Here is a 15,347-nt window from a genome sequence, read left to right on the forward strand (position 1 = left end):
AAATGGAAAGATATCCCATGCTCATGGATTGGAAGAATAAATATCATCAAAATGAGTATTCTCCCCTGAGCCATATACAAATTTAACGCAATACCCATCAAAGTTCCACCAAGCTACTTTAAGAGAATAGAACAAACACTACAATCATTTATCTGGAACCTGAAAACACCTAGAATTGCCAAAACCATCTTGAGGAAAAGAAACATAAATGGAGGCATCACATTCCTAGACCTTAAACTATGTTATAAAGCCATCATCATCAAAACAGCATGGTACTGGAACAAAAATAGGCACACAGACCAGTGGGACAGAATTGAAAGCCCAGAAATAAATCCCCACACCTATGGACATCTAATCTTTGATAAGGAGGCCCAAAGCATTAAATGGAAAAAGGAGGCTCTCTTCAATAAATGGTGCTGGGTAAACTGGGATGCAACATGCAGAAGAATGAAATTGAACGACTTTATCTCACCAGAAACAAAAATCAACTCCAAATGGATCAAAGACCTATATATAAGACCAGAAACAATCAAATACTTAGAGGAAAACTTTGGTAAAATACTTTGCCACCTACACCTCAAGGACATCTTTGATGAATCAAACTCAATTGCAAGGAAGACTAAAGCAGAAACAAACCAATGGGACTACATCAAATTGATAATCTTCTGTACATCCAAAGAAACTATTAAACAAACAGAGAGACCCCTCACAGAATGGGAGAAGATCTTCACATACCATACATCAGGCAAGAAACTAATCACCAAAATATATAAAGAGCTCAGCAAACTTAGCACCAAAAAAGCAAATGACCCCATCCAAAAATGGGCAGAGGATATGAACAAAACATTCACCACAGAGGAGATCCAAAAGGCTAACAAACATATGAAAAACTGCTCTAGGTCACTGATTGTCAGAGAAATGAATATTAAGACAACAGTAAGATACCACCTCACTCCTGTAAGAATGGCATACATCAAAAAGGACAGCAGCAACAAATGCTGGAGAGGATATGGGGACAGAGGAACCCTTTTACATTGCTGGTGGGAATGTAAATTGGTCCAGCCTCTGTGGAGAGCAGTCTGGAAAACTCTCAGAAGGCTAGACATGGACCTTCCATATGATCCAGTAATTCCTCTCCTGGGGTTATACCCCAAGGACTCCATAACACCGAACCAAAAAGAGGTGTGTACTCCTATGTTCATAGCAGCACAATTCATAATAGCTAAAACCTGGAAGCCACCCAAGTGCCCAACAACAGATGAGTGGCTGAGAAAGCTGTGGTATATATACACAATGGAATACTATGCAGCTATCAAGAACAATGAACCCACCTTCTCTGACTCATCTTGGACAGAGCTAGAAGGAGTTATATTAAGTGAGCTAAGTCAGAAAGATAAAGATGAGTATGGGATGATCCCACTCATCAACAGAAGTTGACTAAGAAGATCTGAAAGGGAAACTAAAAGCAAGACCTGACCAATTTGTAAGTAGGGTACCAAAGTAAAAGCCCTGTGGTGAGGGGTAGACTTGCAGCTTCCTTGGCCAGTGGGGGGGGGGTGGGAGTGGGTGGGAGGGATGGGTCACAGTCTTTTGGTGGTGGGAATGGTGTTTATGTACACTCCTAGCAAAATGTAGACATATAAATCATTAGTTAATTAATATGAGACGGGAAAATCAATTGTATGTCTCAAAGTTTTTCAAAACACAAACTGAATCTTTCTAATATATAGGCTGTGCATTTGATATGTGGACTCTCTCAAAAGCCTAGACCAAGTAGATTAGAAGCATCCAATAGCACAGTTATATACAAAATACTGGGTACTGTACAGCAAACCCTAACAAAAGGACTTTTCAAAGTTAACCCAATTACCAAATAATGTGATGATAACATTAACTATCGATTGTCATTTTGAACCCTAAGACAGCAGGAACCTCACATCTCCACTATAGAGCCTATATTTCCCCCAGTCCTGGAACCCTTGGATAGGGCCCACTTTCCCGTATGCCTCTCCCAATCCATATCAAATAATATTGCATCCGCCGATCATAACCTAACCAACACAACGATTGCCACCTCAACATGCTTCAACTCAGACTGTGTCCAGAGACTTCATGTGTGGAATGACAACCCTTCAGCTTCATTACTCTGGTGAGACCTTTCCTTTTATAGTACACTCTAATTTCATCTCAGGTGGTTCACTTTCTAACAAAGTCCCAAAACCTAGATATACACCGGTTTCTGTGAGAGAGAGCTTATGTTCACATGTATCCATAAACTATTTCAAAATATATACCTGAAAGCAGAAGTACACTAGAGTTTGCAGTGAGTACCTCCCTAACACTTCCTCTCCACTATTCCAAGCTTTGGGTCCATGATTGCTCAACAATTTGTTTGGCTTTGTATGTTAACTCTCTTTTCAATCACCAGGTTCCAGATGCCATCAGGATGCTAGCCAGGCTTCCCTGGACTGAAGACCCCACCAATGTGTCCTGGAGCTCAGCTTCCCCAGAGACACACCCTACTCGGGAAAGAGAGAGGCAGACTGGGAGTATGGACCGACCAGTCAATGCCCATGTTCAGCGGGGAAGCAATTACAGAAGCCAGACCTTTTACCTTCTGCAACCCACAATGACCCTGGGTCCATGCTCCCAGAGGGATAGAGAATGGGAAAGCTACCAGGGGAGGGGGTGGGATATGGAGATTGGGTGGTGGGAATTGTGTGGAGTTGTACCCCTCCTACCCTATTGTTTTGTTAATTAATCCTTTCTTAAATAAAAAAATTTAAAGAAAAAAGAAATAGGTAATTATAAAGCAGTTTTAAAATCATTGATAACTAACTTGGAGAGTTCTGTACTTGTTATTTTTGTTCTGGTTTCTAGTACTGGTATTAAAAAGTCAGTTTATAAAGTATTCCATTCTCCTTTCCTAGAGGAGACAGTCAAACTTGTTATGAATTCTGAAAGATTCCACCCAATATATCACACTAATATGTTCAATGTAACTTCTTCCTTACAGCAGTGAGTGATATTCTCTTGGTATTTTGTCATGCTTCTAATTATTTTTTCTTCTATTTGCTGGTTCACAGTAACAAAGTAAAAAAAAAAATGTAATAGCTATCCTCCTTCTAAGTTAATTTCTAAAATATTATTGGTATACATACTTTAAAAATAGCTATTAGTAACATACACCCTTCCTACCCTTCATCTTGAAATTAATAGATCAACTAGCCTACTTTGTATTTTCTCTCAAATTTTGCCATCTAATTTTGTCAGTAACAAAAAAGTCGATTATTGAGCTGATCTTTATTTGAACTTTTGCCTTTTCAACTCCCAGAATATCTCTTCCCAAAACAACTTATCTGGAAGAATTATAATCTGAGGTCACATAGTGTGCTGGCAATAAAAACCCCAGGCCAAACTTAAAAGAATATTTCTTGTTGTCAGTTACCTCATGTCAGCAAGCAAAAAAGAGAGAGAACCGAAAAAGAAGCTGGTATTCCTCAGGCATAAATCACACTCTCAAGCCTTTCTGTATGCTGAGTTGCAGCAAATGTGTATAGCAAGCATGTTTAGACTGTAGTCTGTATTTCTCAAGCATGAGCTTGATATCAACTGCAGTCATAATAATAGTAAATTTAGATGGGGCCTGGCAGCGGCTCACCTGGTTGAGTACACACTTTACTGTGCACAAGTACCTGGGTTCAATCCCATGGTCCCCACCTGCAGAGCTAACGTTCACAAGTGACAAAGCAGTGCTGCAGGTATCTCTCTCTCTCTCCCACTACCTATCTCTCATGTCTATATCAAATTCTCTTTGTCTCTGTACAATATAAATACGTAAAATATTTTTTAAAAATATAGCAAGTATAGCAAAATTATTTCAAAGTGAAAATAGTTTAGAATTTCCCATCTAGGGAGTCGGGCGGTAGCACAGTGGGTTAAGCACACATGGAGTGAAGTGCAAGGACCAGCACAAGAATCCAGGTTTGAGCCCCAGGCTCTGCACCTGGAGAGGAGTAGCTTCATAGGCAGTGAAGTAGGTCTGCAAGTATCTTTCTCTCCCCCTCTCTATCTTCCCCTCTTCTCTCCATTTCTCTTTGTCCTATCTAACAATGGCAACATCAATAACAACTGTAATAACTACAACAACAATAAAAAAAATAACAAGGGCAACAAAAGGAAAAATAAATCAGTATGAAAAAAGAACTTCTCATCTGAATGATGATGATGATGATGATGATGATGGTGATAGTGGTGACTTCAGAATTCACAGTTTTGAATGGCCCAAGTGTCTTATGAAAGAGCTAATTTTCCACAGGAGGAGAGAAAGACATCAGTGCACTGATCTACCATCTACAGCTGCTTTTGCGCCATCTTTAGTGCTTCCACGTGGTATCAGGGATAGACTTTAAGATCTCATACAAAGAATAGGAAAGCTATAGGGAGGGGATGGGATACAGAGTTCTGGTGGTGGGGATTGTGTGGAGTTGTACCCCTCTTATCCTATAGCTTTGTCAGTGCTTCCTTTTTATAAATAAAAAAAAAAATAAATCTCATACATAGTGAAGGAGTGAGGGATATGTCTCCTCTGAGGGAGAAAAAAAAATCTCTCACATCAATTCAGTAGTTTAGACTCTTGAAGCTGTCATGATGTTCAGGTTTCTATGTAATTGTTTACTAAGTATAGGGTACTTGAATAACTGAAAATTCTATCTTGACCATATGGAACTGCAGATCTTATATTTCAAACCGAGTTCATGTCAACTTAAAATAATAGTAAAAAAATAAAGTCACATGCTAGAGTAAGGCTAGGTAGAAAAACTAGAAATCTGAGAAATTATTTGTATTTGAAGTCCATCAAGTAATTTACAAGATGGAAAAGACAGTCAAATAGTATTCAGAGATAACTTAAAGGTATGTGTAAGCCTCTGAGATTTGAGTAGGAAAAAAAAGTCTCAGGTTTCTTTAAAAAACTTATCAGAGATGCACTAATTTCCATCTCCTATATCTAGAGAAGGGAAGAATTAGCTTATGAATCCATATATCAGACGGGATTCTCTAAGGATTTCAGGAGAAATACACTGATTATTTCAGAGCTTCTGTGAGAGAATGGAGAACCAATACAGGAAATGGATTTGTCAGTGTTTTAGTGGAATTCTGCCTATAAGGACAACACTTCCCCTTTCCCCATGTCCCAGAAGAGCAGCTCCACATCCCCAGCTGTTTCTTTCATTAGGATGGTAAATACCTGCTATTATTCTAATCCCTAACACATTCAGAAATCAATTATCTGGTCATGAAAACCAAAGGTTGGAACTGCCTGAGTTCTTTGATTGTCAGATTATTATTTTTTCAATATACGTGTCCTTCATATCACCTGACTGACATTCATAGATTCAATCTGTGACTTCTGAATATGCAGACATATATGTTAAGCTATGGGCATGAGTATTATTAGATTTGGGTGATGAAGTCAACTCACTGGTAAACGGGTGGAGGGTGGAACAGATGGGCAGTTGTTCAGTTTGGGGCAATCAAAATATAGTATATGAATTTTCAGCTAAGGAGAAATATTTGATCCTATCTTCTGTATGGCTCAAAGGTCAACTATATATTTTCCTTAAACTCATTGCTAATCTAGTTATTTTGAGTTCCATACCAAACATTATAAAGCATTCCATAAATAATGAGTCAAAGTGAGGAATAAAAAGTTAATTACTCTTAATCTAAATGACCATTTTATTGGAGAATATGCATTTAAGTGCATTTCCTATTACATATATTTCAATTAAAAGTGAAAGATATTCCAAAGAAAGAAAAACACTTGATAGTTTTCATGAGTCACTATGCTAACTCACTGTCTCACAAAAAATCTAGTCCAACATCCTTTGGCTCCTAAGAGACCCACCATATGAAACATAAAAGAGTTCTGAGATATTTTCTGTCTCTGTAAATTAGTTTCCCACACTTGTTTTGGATAAGGTATATTTATAATAGCAAGGCATTACTACCAACTGAGTTGCTGGAGTACATAATTTCTTTTCACTTTATGGAGGGAACACAAATAAAGAATATAGCCTTAATTAAAAAGTTTAATATGCGCTATTTCCACAACAACAGCACAAGGTATAACTGTGTGGTAAAAGTTTATTTCTAACTTTCTGTGATAGAATGTTTCCTTCTAAATACATATGATGGTCTTCGTAAAACAGCCTATGTAAACCCCAAAACTGAGCAGTGTGGTACAGATGGGTTGTAGTGCTGTTTTGTAATAAATTTGAAGTTATATGGAGCATTCCCGTTTATATTTTCATTGTAAGCAGAGCTTTGATCAGGAGTGGAGCTGACTGTCAGAAGTAACCCAATTTTATTTCAAACCAATTTTTCCTATTAGGATTATCATTTTGAAACATCAACAATAAGGGAAGTAAGCTTATTTTCCCCCATGGTCTTCACACTGAAAGGTGACACCTTTTCAGTTTTTCAACTCTCTATAACCTTTCACTTATGATGTCAAAATTTTACTAGGTTACATTGACTTTCTCCTCAGTCCTGGCACATGACAGGACCCTAAGATGGGGTAGAGTGGTTTTCAGATATCTATTATAGAAGACTAGAGACTGTATGCGCATGCCAACAAGTGTATCTGTAAATCATAATAAGCAAAATAAATACTATAGATGAGATGCATATACATTCATACATACACACTATAGATATATAACTCATACACACATCCTATCAATAACTTTAAATTTTGATTTCCCTTAAAGTCACCAGAACCAAATAAGACTATGCTTTATTATGTCATAAACCGAAAGGAGTAATTGTTTTCTTGCTACCTGGAATTTTCAACTGACAGTTCCAGATATTCTAGGACAGAAAGATCATCTTGACATATTCTCAGGACTACACTGTACTTATCCGCTACAGAAATTATATCAGTAATAAAAAAGAGGAGAAAGTTTGTCGTAGGGAACTGAATCAGTAACTGTCACTGAAACTATAAAGCAGCTCAGGTTGAAATAATATGCTTATAATTTAGAGTGCTTTGCCACCCCCCAAAAAAAAATAATTATTGAGAATGTGTGGACATATCAGAAAATCCTTGGGTCAATTCAGATATAGCAGCTACTACACAGGATTTTGAGATGATTCTTCAGTGCTCAAGAAAGTTAAAGAAAATAGGACTGTGGTCAGAGAGTTTGTTTAGTTGTGGAATACAGGACTTGTATGATTGGATTTTGAGTTAATTCCTAACATCTCATATGACAAAATGATGCTGTGGTTCCCTCTAATAATTTATAAATTGTGATAATAAGGTACTAGATATGTAAGTAATATATAGAGTTAGCAATCCATCCAAAATTATATATATAATGTCACATTCTAAGGTATTTGGGTGGGGAATTAAGAGTCCAGCTATTGAATTTGGGTGGATAACACTCTTCAGCCCATAACAGATGAAAATCTTGAAATTGGGTTTTCTTTTATTCTTGCTTGAACTCTTAATAAGTCATTACTAAAATCCATATTTATATCATCACAGATGACACAAATTAGCGTAATATTAAAACTACTTTGTAATACAAACTGTTTATTTAGATAAATAAATGAGAATTTATTTCATATAATTAATTGAATTTTAGCACTTTTTTCCGTGTATGTGTGTGTGTTAGAGATATTCATGTAAATAAATGTTTTAATGAATGAATATATCTTCTGTAATTAACTAAATTGTTAGAGTTCTGGTTCATATCTAAGGAATTTCTTTCAGATAAAATAGTTTTTTTTTCCTCATGCTATTAGCAAAAGCAATAATTTCAGATTAGTTGTTTTTGCTTTGTTATAATTACTATTACTTTATTTTAATGAGAGTTAGAAAGACCAAGGTACTTCTCTGTGCTAGCTTAGGACAGGTAGTTCTGAGGGTTAATCATGAGACCTCAGAGCCTCAGGCATGAGACTCTATTGAGTAACCATTGTGCTGTCTCTCTAGCCCAGTTGTTTCAGCTCTCATTTAGTTTTATTTCACTATTTTTCTTCCATGCAATCAAAGTAAGCTCTTCACAGGCAATATTACATCTACATATGAGGGTAAACTAGATATTTTACTATATTTTGGAAATCAAAAATAGGTAGGTGTAGGTGACAAAAATATATCAGAGCATGAAAACATACTATTATGACATAATGTTTCTTAATTCTTAAGTTGAACTGTTGTTTGTTTCAAAATTAATTCGTTTTATGACTTAGGTTGTTTTGAGATTATGTGTATAATTTATAAGTCTCGTGATAACTTAGTCATATAAAATGTCTGTGATGAGTCTTTTGGCGGAGGGAATGGTATTTATGTACACTCCTAGCAAAATGTAGACATATAAATCACTAGTTAATTAATTTGAGAGGGGGAAAATCAATTGTATGTCTCAAAGTTTTTCAAAACACAAACTGAATCTTTCTAATATATAGGCTGTGTATGTGATATGCGGACTCTCTCAAAAGCCTAGACCAAGTAGATCAGAAGCATCCAATAGCACAGCTATATACAAGATACTTGGTACTGTACAGCAAACCATAACAAAAGGACTTTTCAAAGTTAACCCAATTACCAAATAATGTGATGATAACATTAACTATCAATTGTCTTTTTGAACCCTAAGACAGCAGGAACCTCACATCTCCACTATAGAGCCCATACTTCCCCCAGTCCTGGAACCTTTGGATAGAGCCCACTTTCCTGTATGCCTCTCCCAATCTATATCAAATAATATTGCATCCGCCAATCACAACCCAACCAATGCAATGATTGCCACCTCAACATGCTTCACCTCAGACTGTGTCCAGAGACTTCACGTGTGGAATGACAACCCTTCAGCTTCATTACTCGGGTGAGACCTTTCCTTTCATAGTATACTCTAATTCCATCTCAGGTGGTTCACTTTCTAACAAAGTCCCAAAACCTAGATATATACCAGTTTCTGTGAGAGAGAGAGCATATGTTCACATGTATCTGTAAACTACTGCAAAATATATACCTGAAAGCAGAAGTACACTAGAGTTTGCAGTGAGTACCCCCTAACACTTCCTCTCCACTATTCCAAGCTTTGGGTTCATGATTGCTCAACAATTTGTTTGGCTTCGTATGTTAACTCTCTTTTCAGTCACCAGGTTCCAGATGCCATCAGGATGCTGGCCAGGCTTCCCTGGATTGAAGACCCCACCAATGTGTCCTGGAGCTCTGCTTCCACAGAAACACACCTTACTAGGGAAAGAGAGAGGCAGACTGGGAGTATGGATTGACCAGTCAATGCCCATGTTCAGCGGGGAAGCAGTTACAGAAGCCAGACCTTCTACCTTCTGCAACCCACAATGACCCTGGGTCCATGCTCCCAGAGGGATAGAGAATGGGAAATCTATGGGGGTGGGATATGGAGATTGGGTGGTGGGAATTGTATGGAGTTGTACCCCTCCTACCCTATGGTTTTGTTAATCCTTTCTTAAATAAAAAAATAAAAAATAATAAAATAATTGATGTTTAAAAAAATGTCTGTGATGAAAGAATTTAAAAATAAACCATGACTGATTGCTCAATAAGTTGGATAAAATAATATTTCAGGTGTAAATCAAATATTCAACTCCAATCTTCAATGAATCCAACTTGAATGGGAAAAAATGCAGAAATAGTCATGCCAACTGTATAAATATGGGCACAAAATGCAGAAGGACATTTGATTTTCACATTTGTTGCTTCATGTTATCTAGAAAAGGGAAAAAGAGAAGTTGTGAGTTGAAGTGAGGGAGATAGTTCAGTAGTAGAGCCTTAGACTTGTAAGAATGAGTACTGCTCTCCGTCTCTCCCTTTCTTTCTGTTTACCTTTCTCTTATGAACTAAGTAAATATTTAAAAGTATGTTCAGATTTCACACAGTCCATATTATTACTCCCCATGCCAAATATATATATTTCAACCTTCTGTGTAAGCAATGCTATACTAGAGGTCTATCATCATAGATGATAGATAAGATCAGAAAACCAGAGAGACAGTACAATGGCTATGCAAAATATTTGGTGTTTGATGTGAGTCGGGCGGTAGCGCAGCAGGTTAAGCACGTGTGTCGCAAAGCGTAACAACAGACATAAGGATCTGGGTTCGAGCGCTCAACTCCCCGCCTGCAGGGGGATCACTTCACAGGCAGTGAAGCAGGTTTGCAGGTGTCTATCTTTCTCTCCCCCTCTCTGTCCCCTCCTCTCTCCATTTCTCTCTGTCCTATCTAACAATGACGACATCAATAACAACAACAGTGATAACTGCAACAACAATAAAAAACAACAAGAGCAACAAAAGGGAAAATAAATACAATTTTTTAAAAAAAAAGGGCAACAAAAGGGAATAAACAAAGATTAAAAAAAAAGATTTTAGTGTTTGAGTCAATCAAGTCCCCAGTTCAACCCCAGGCTCCACCCCCTACCTAATCCCAAAGGAGAACTGAGCAGTGCTCTAGTAAAAAAATAAATAAATAAATAAATAAAAAATCATCAAAGGTCCTTCTTTGTAGAATTTATAATCCATCCAAAAAGCACCACTGAAACAGAAGTCAGTGATGGAACAGATATTTGCTGAAGAAATAAAAATCACTTTTATGAGGCACTCAGGTTAGTGCATGAGCCTAAGTAGTCTGAGGAAGTCCCACATTAAATCACCTCTATGCTGAATCCTAACTATCTTTATGGAAAGAAGTCTGAGAGGTATGGAGATTATTCCTGCTTTGGGAACCACCAAAAGTTAGGAACTATATCTTGCAGGAGAGAAAATCAGGTGACTGAGAACATTGGAGACAATTCCGGGCATTGTCAGGCAAATATAGTTGGCCTTGGTAGAGGAGATGGTATCCTAGCAATTAAGGCAGGTTGTTTCTCTCTTCTCCAGGTACCTGTTCAGTGCAGAGCTGTCATCGTTACAGATGCAGTTGGAGTGCAAAACACCTACGAGTTTGAGGACTGGCATAATCAGAAAACTGCAAGTAGGAATACAATTTAAGAACTGTATTTTCTGAGCCTGAAGGTGGAAACTAAACCATGGACAAAATGGTCATCCAGAATCCTGTAGTTAAGGAAAATCTTGTAAGAAATTCAAGCCAGGGCTGATTTCTTATTCTGATTTCCCTCACCATGCTTACTGTTAAGTACCAAGCCTTTTTACCATGAAGAACTATGCCATTTGATTTCTGATTACTGTCCCCATTTGTATTTTGGATTTGGAATGTTTTCTTGAGATTCTTCAATGTCAGTTTCTCCTTGTCTGCCAGAGAGAGAGAGAGAGAAGGAGAGGAAGAAGGAGAGAGAGAGAGAGAGAGAGAGAGAGAGAGAGAGAATGTATTTATTGTGATTGCATAGAAATATGTGGTGAGGTGTGAATGCAGTTTCCTTGTGTATATATGTACATTCCCATATCTGAGGGGAAGTTGTTATTTGTGGACACTGTTTTTCTTTTCTTTTCTTTTCTTTTCTTTTCTTTTCTTTTCTTTTCTTTTCTTTTCTTTTCCAAATCTTGTAAACTTTATTGCCAAAACATTTGAAAGCTGGTGATTTAGGTTTATCGATTTTACTTCCATTTCCTCAAAAAGAAAATTTTTTTTCTGAAAATTACAATTACAAAAAAAAACAGAGTTCCAACAAAAAAGAAGAGTCAGCATACTTTCATCAGAACCAGCTACCCACTTTCCCCTAGCCCCAATGTCAATTTTTTTTGACAGGGTGGGGTTAAATAGCAGGTCAATTACTGAAAAAAAAAAAAGAGTGTATGGAAATTCCTACTAGCAAGTCTCTAGTCAGGAAGAGGCTGGCAACCATGGAAGTGGGCTGCCAGGTTTCTCTACGGAGGCAATTCTGTTTAGTTTGCCATCCTCTGCCTGTCAGCCAGGGGTCTTCTTGGTGGTCATGTGGAGCCTGGCATGCTTGTCAGGTGACCGGGCACACAAACTTCTTTTCTCCCTCCTGTGTGCGATCTGTGGTGTCAGGAGAGTTCATCTGAGAAAGCAGACTTCTTGTCACAATCATCCCAGCTACAACTGAAAAGCTTCTTTCCTGTGTGAGTACAAAGATGAGCCTTGAGGTGGGAACTTTTGAAGTAGGTTTTCCGGCAGCCTGGGAAGTTACATACACAGTTCCCTCTTTGGGAAAAGTCAATCTGAGGGACACAGTTCTGACTGGAGGCGTTGAACACTGGGGCAGGGGCCAGGGGGAGTAACTTGGTATTCCCGACAGCCATCACGTTTCATGGGCAGGTGGCAGGCTGGGGGAGAGTTCCCTGCGGCAGGACCAGTGCTAGTTTCCTGAGGCACAGATGATCCCACAAACACAGGCTGGACCATTGGAGCAGCCTAGGGCAGGATGAGTTTGACAGTCCCTGCAGACACCTGGGGAGAGGGCTTCAAAAATGCTGCCAACATGCCACTCTGTCCAGTCACAGGGATCATTTGGCAAAGGACAGCAGGGCTGGAGACAGGAACAGTAATCAGAGGGGTGGCTTTCTTTGGCAAGTCACTTTTGTAATTCTTTGGTGAGGAGGCCTGAACTGCAACTGGCCACCCTGCCTGCTGTCCTTTGCCAGTGGGGACCAAACCACCAGACTTGTGCAAGCAAGGCTGACATGTGGACACAGAGTTAGCACTGAGTAAATTGTCTGTGAGGTGAATGTCTTGCAAAGATTCCGGAAGTCTGAGACGCTGTGCTTTTTTCCTTCTCTGCTGTCTAAAAGCTGGTGGTCTTGAGTGTGGGTGGGAGAAACGTGGGGAGAAGCAGTGCTCTCTCCTGTATGACAGATGACACTTGTCACCATGGCCCTGCAGGGGAGGTCAGGGGCTGACTCTGGCTTCTCTGACTTCATAGTGGGCAGGTCCTTCTCTGCCCTCCTGCCTAGCACTTTGTCTGTCCCAGCAGAGGATGGGTGGGTGGCCGTGACCGTGCAAGCTTTGGAATCATTTACTAGGGAAGAAACAAACGTCCTCATGGATGGTTCCATGAGATCAGGGCTCTGGGTATGAGTCATGCACAGAAGGGATGCTGCTGTGTCCACGGGTGTGAGGGCTCTTATCTTGAACATGTCACTTTTCTGGGATCTTTGACCCCAGGAGCTCATGCCGACAAGAGCCTCAACAGCTTCAAAATGTCGGTCTGCTCCAAGATGCTGCACGTAGACCTCTGGCTGTCATGCCACTTCCTCTCCAAGACTGATTCACTTATGTCCGTGATGTCAGCCTGTGTCAGGGGGAGCCTCATGAGCAGTGAAGCAGTGCTGCCCAGTGTCCCTCCTCTCTGATTCTCTCCCCTTGCTTTGCTTAAACAAAAGTGATTGTTTACTTTTTTTTATCAGCTAGAGACAGAGAAAGAAGCAGAGACATCGCACCACTCCCTACCATTCTTGAATCTTGCCATTGTATGGTGTATGATGTGATGACAGGTAACACAAACCCAACTCTTCACGCATGGTATAGTGTGTGACCTACTGGGTGATCTATTTTAGGACCAAGGGTTTATTTATTTATTTATTATTAATTTTACCTCTAGGGTTATCACTGGAGTTTGGTACCTGAACTATGAATCCACTGCTCCTGGAGGCCATTTTTTTCCCTTTTGTTGCCCTTGTAGTTTATCATTGTTGTTGTTATTATTATTACGTTGTTGTTATTGCTGCCATTGTGTTGGATAGGACAGAAAGAAATTGAGAGAGGACTGGAAGACAGAAAGAGAGAGACAAAGATAGACACCTGCAGATATGTTTCACCGCTCAAATTGGGATCTTTACTCCGGTCCTTGCGCTTTTTGCCATGTGCGCTTATCCCACTGCATGACTGCCCAGCCTCCTTAACATGAGAGAGAGAAAGGAGAGTCAATATCACTACTCATCTTTGGCAATAAATGGTACTGAGGATTGAACCTGCCACTTCTAGGACTGATCTCACATGCAAGTTCTGTACTTGCATACAATGTGCATCTGCTTAACTATAAAATGGGAGAATTTATTCTGCTTTGCAAGCTTTTTAGGGGATCTTCTGAAGTGCTCATGCCATTCTGGTTTAAGTCCTATTTAATAATACCACGTTTTACTTCTCTTCAAACTTGATGGAAAAGTTTTCCCTGTTTAGTGAGATTTTGCATTAAATTGTACTTTTTCAGCATTATGTTCTGACCCCTTGCTAGGAAAGAACCTTTTTCTCCCTATAACCTAGTATTCTCAGTTATCTGCTAACTGCAAGACAAAAGCAAGGAAAACAATAAAGCAGATGAAAAGCCAGTAACTGGAGGGGCTGGTGCAGTGTGAAAGAAACCAGGTTCCAGCCTCTGCTCCCCACCTGCAGGGGGAAAGCTTTGTAAGTGGTGAAGCAATGTTGTAGATGTCTTTCTGCACCCCCCATCTCTCCTATCTTCTCAATTTCTGACTGTCTTTATCTAATAAATAAATAAAGATATTTTGAAAAAAGAAAAAGAAAAGAAAAGTTACTTGCTGATAGGTCAACCAGCAAGACAACCCTGGCTGTCTGGTCTTGACCTGATAATTAATGCTGCCTCTTTTTTTTTTTTTAAATCTCAGATGGAGGTATTTAGTTCTGTTTAAATATTCCATACTTTTGGCTAGCCTTGTAGGCTTCAGTTCCAATGTTCATTTATACTGAGTCTCTAGCATATTTTCATGGGGTTCTAGAAGCAGGATCACAACTGTAAATGAAGTAGGTGCAACCCTTGGCAAATACGATGTTCTCATTTTAGACAGTATTGTGGACATTTTTTTTCAAAGATAAAAATGAAAAATGTTCTATTTATTTTATTGGTTTAAGTGCTTGTGTATTTAGTGGAACCAGGGCCTTTCATGAATTTCAAAAGACAGAAAGAGAGATAACCTTAGCTTTTCCAAGGTGCCATGGTGCCCCCAAGGTGCTAGAAGAGACAGCGAACATGGCAAGACACACACCTACCTGGTGAGTTTATTTGAGCAAAATCAGACTCCAATTAGACAGCACAGAACAGGAAATTGTTACTTGTGTTCTGCTAACATGCCCTGGAGAAAATCCTATAAACAAAAAGATGGAAACAAAGGTAAACAAAGTAAAATTGCAAGAGCTAGGGGCCAGCATAATAGTCTTGCAAAAATGACTTTATGCCTGAGACTCTAAAGGTCCCAGGTTCAATCTCCAACATAAACCAGAATTGAGCAGAGTGCTGGTATCTCTCTGTGTGTCTCTCATTAAACTAAGTAAAATATTTTAAAAAAAGAAATCACTGAGTGTAATTTCAAGGCAAAGAGATTTTTCAAGATTAATTGGACTAAGGTTGTAAGATTTTTTTTTC

General features: G+C 38.9%; 1 pseudogene; it reads right to left on the reverse strand.

The window, feature by feature from the left end:
- Positions 1-11,383: 11,383 nt before the first annotated feature.
- Positions 11,384-13,280, reverse strand: LOC103122099 (Krueppel-like factor 11; annotated as a pseudogene).
- Positions 13,281-15,347: the final 2,067 nt, after the last annotated feature.

Source organism: Erinaceus europaeus, chromosome 5, assembly GCF_950295315.1.
Source record: "Erinaceus europaeus chromosome 5, mEriEur2.1, whole genome shotgun sequence".
In the NCBI taxonomy this organism is placed as follows: domain Eukaryota; kingdom Metazoa; phylum Chordata; class Mammalia; order Eulipotyphla; family Erinaceidae; genus Erinaceus; species Erinaceus europaeus.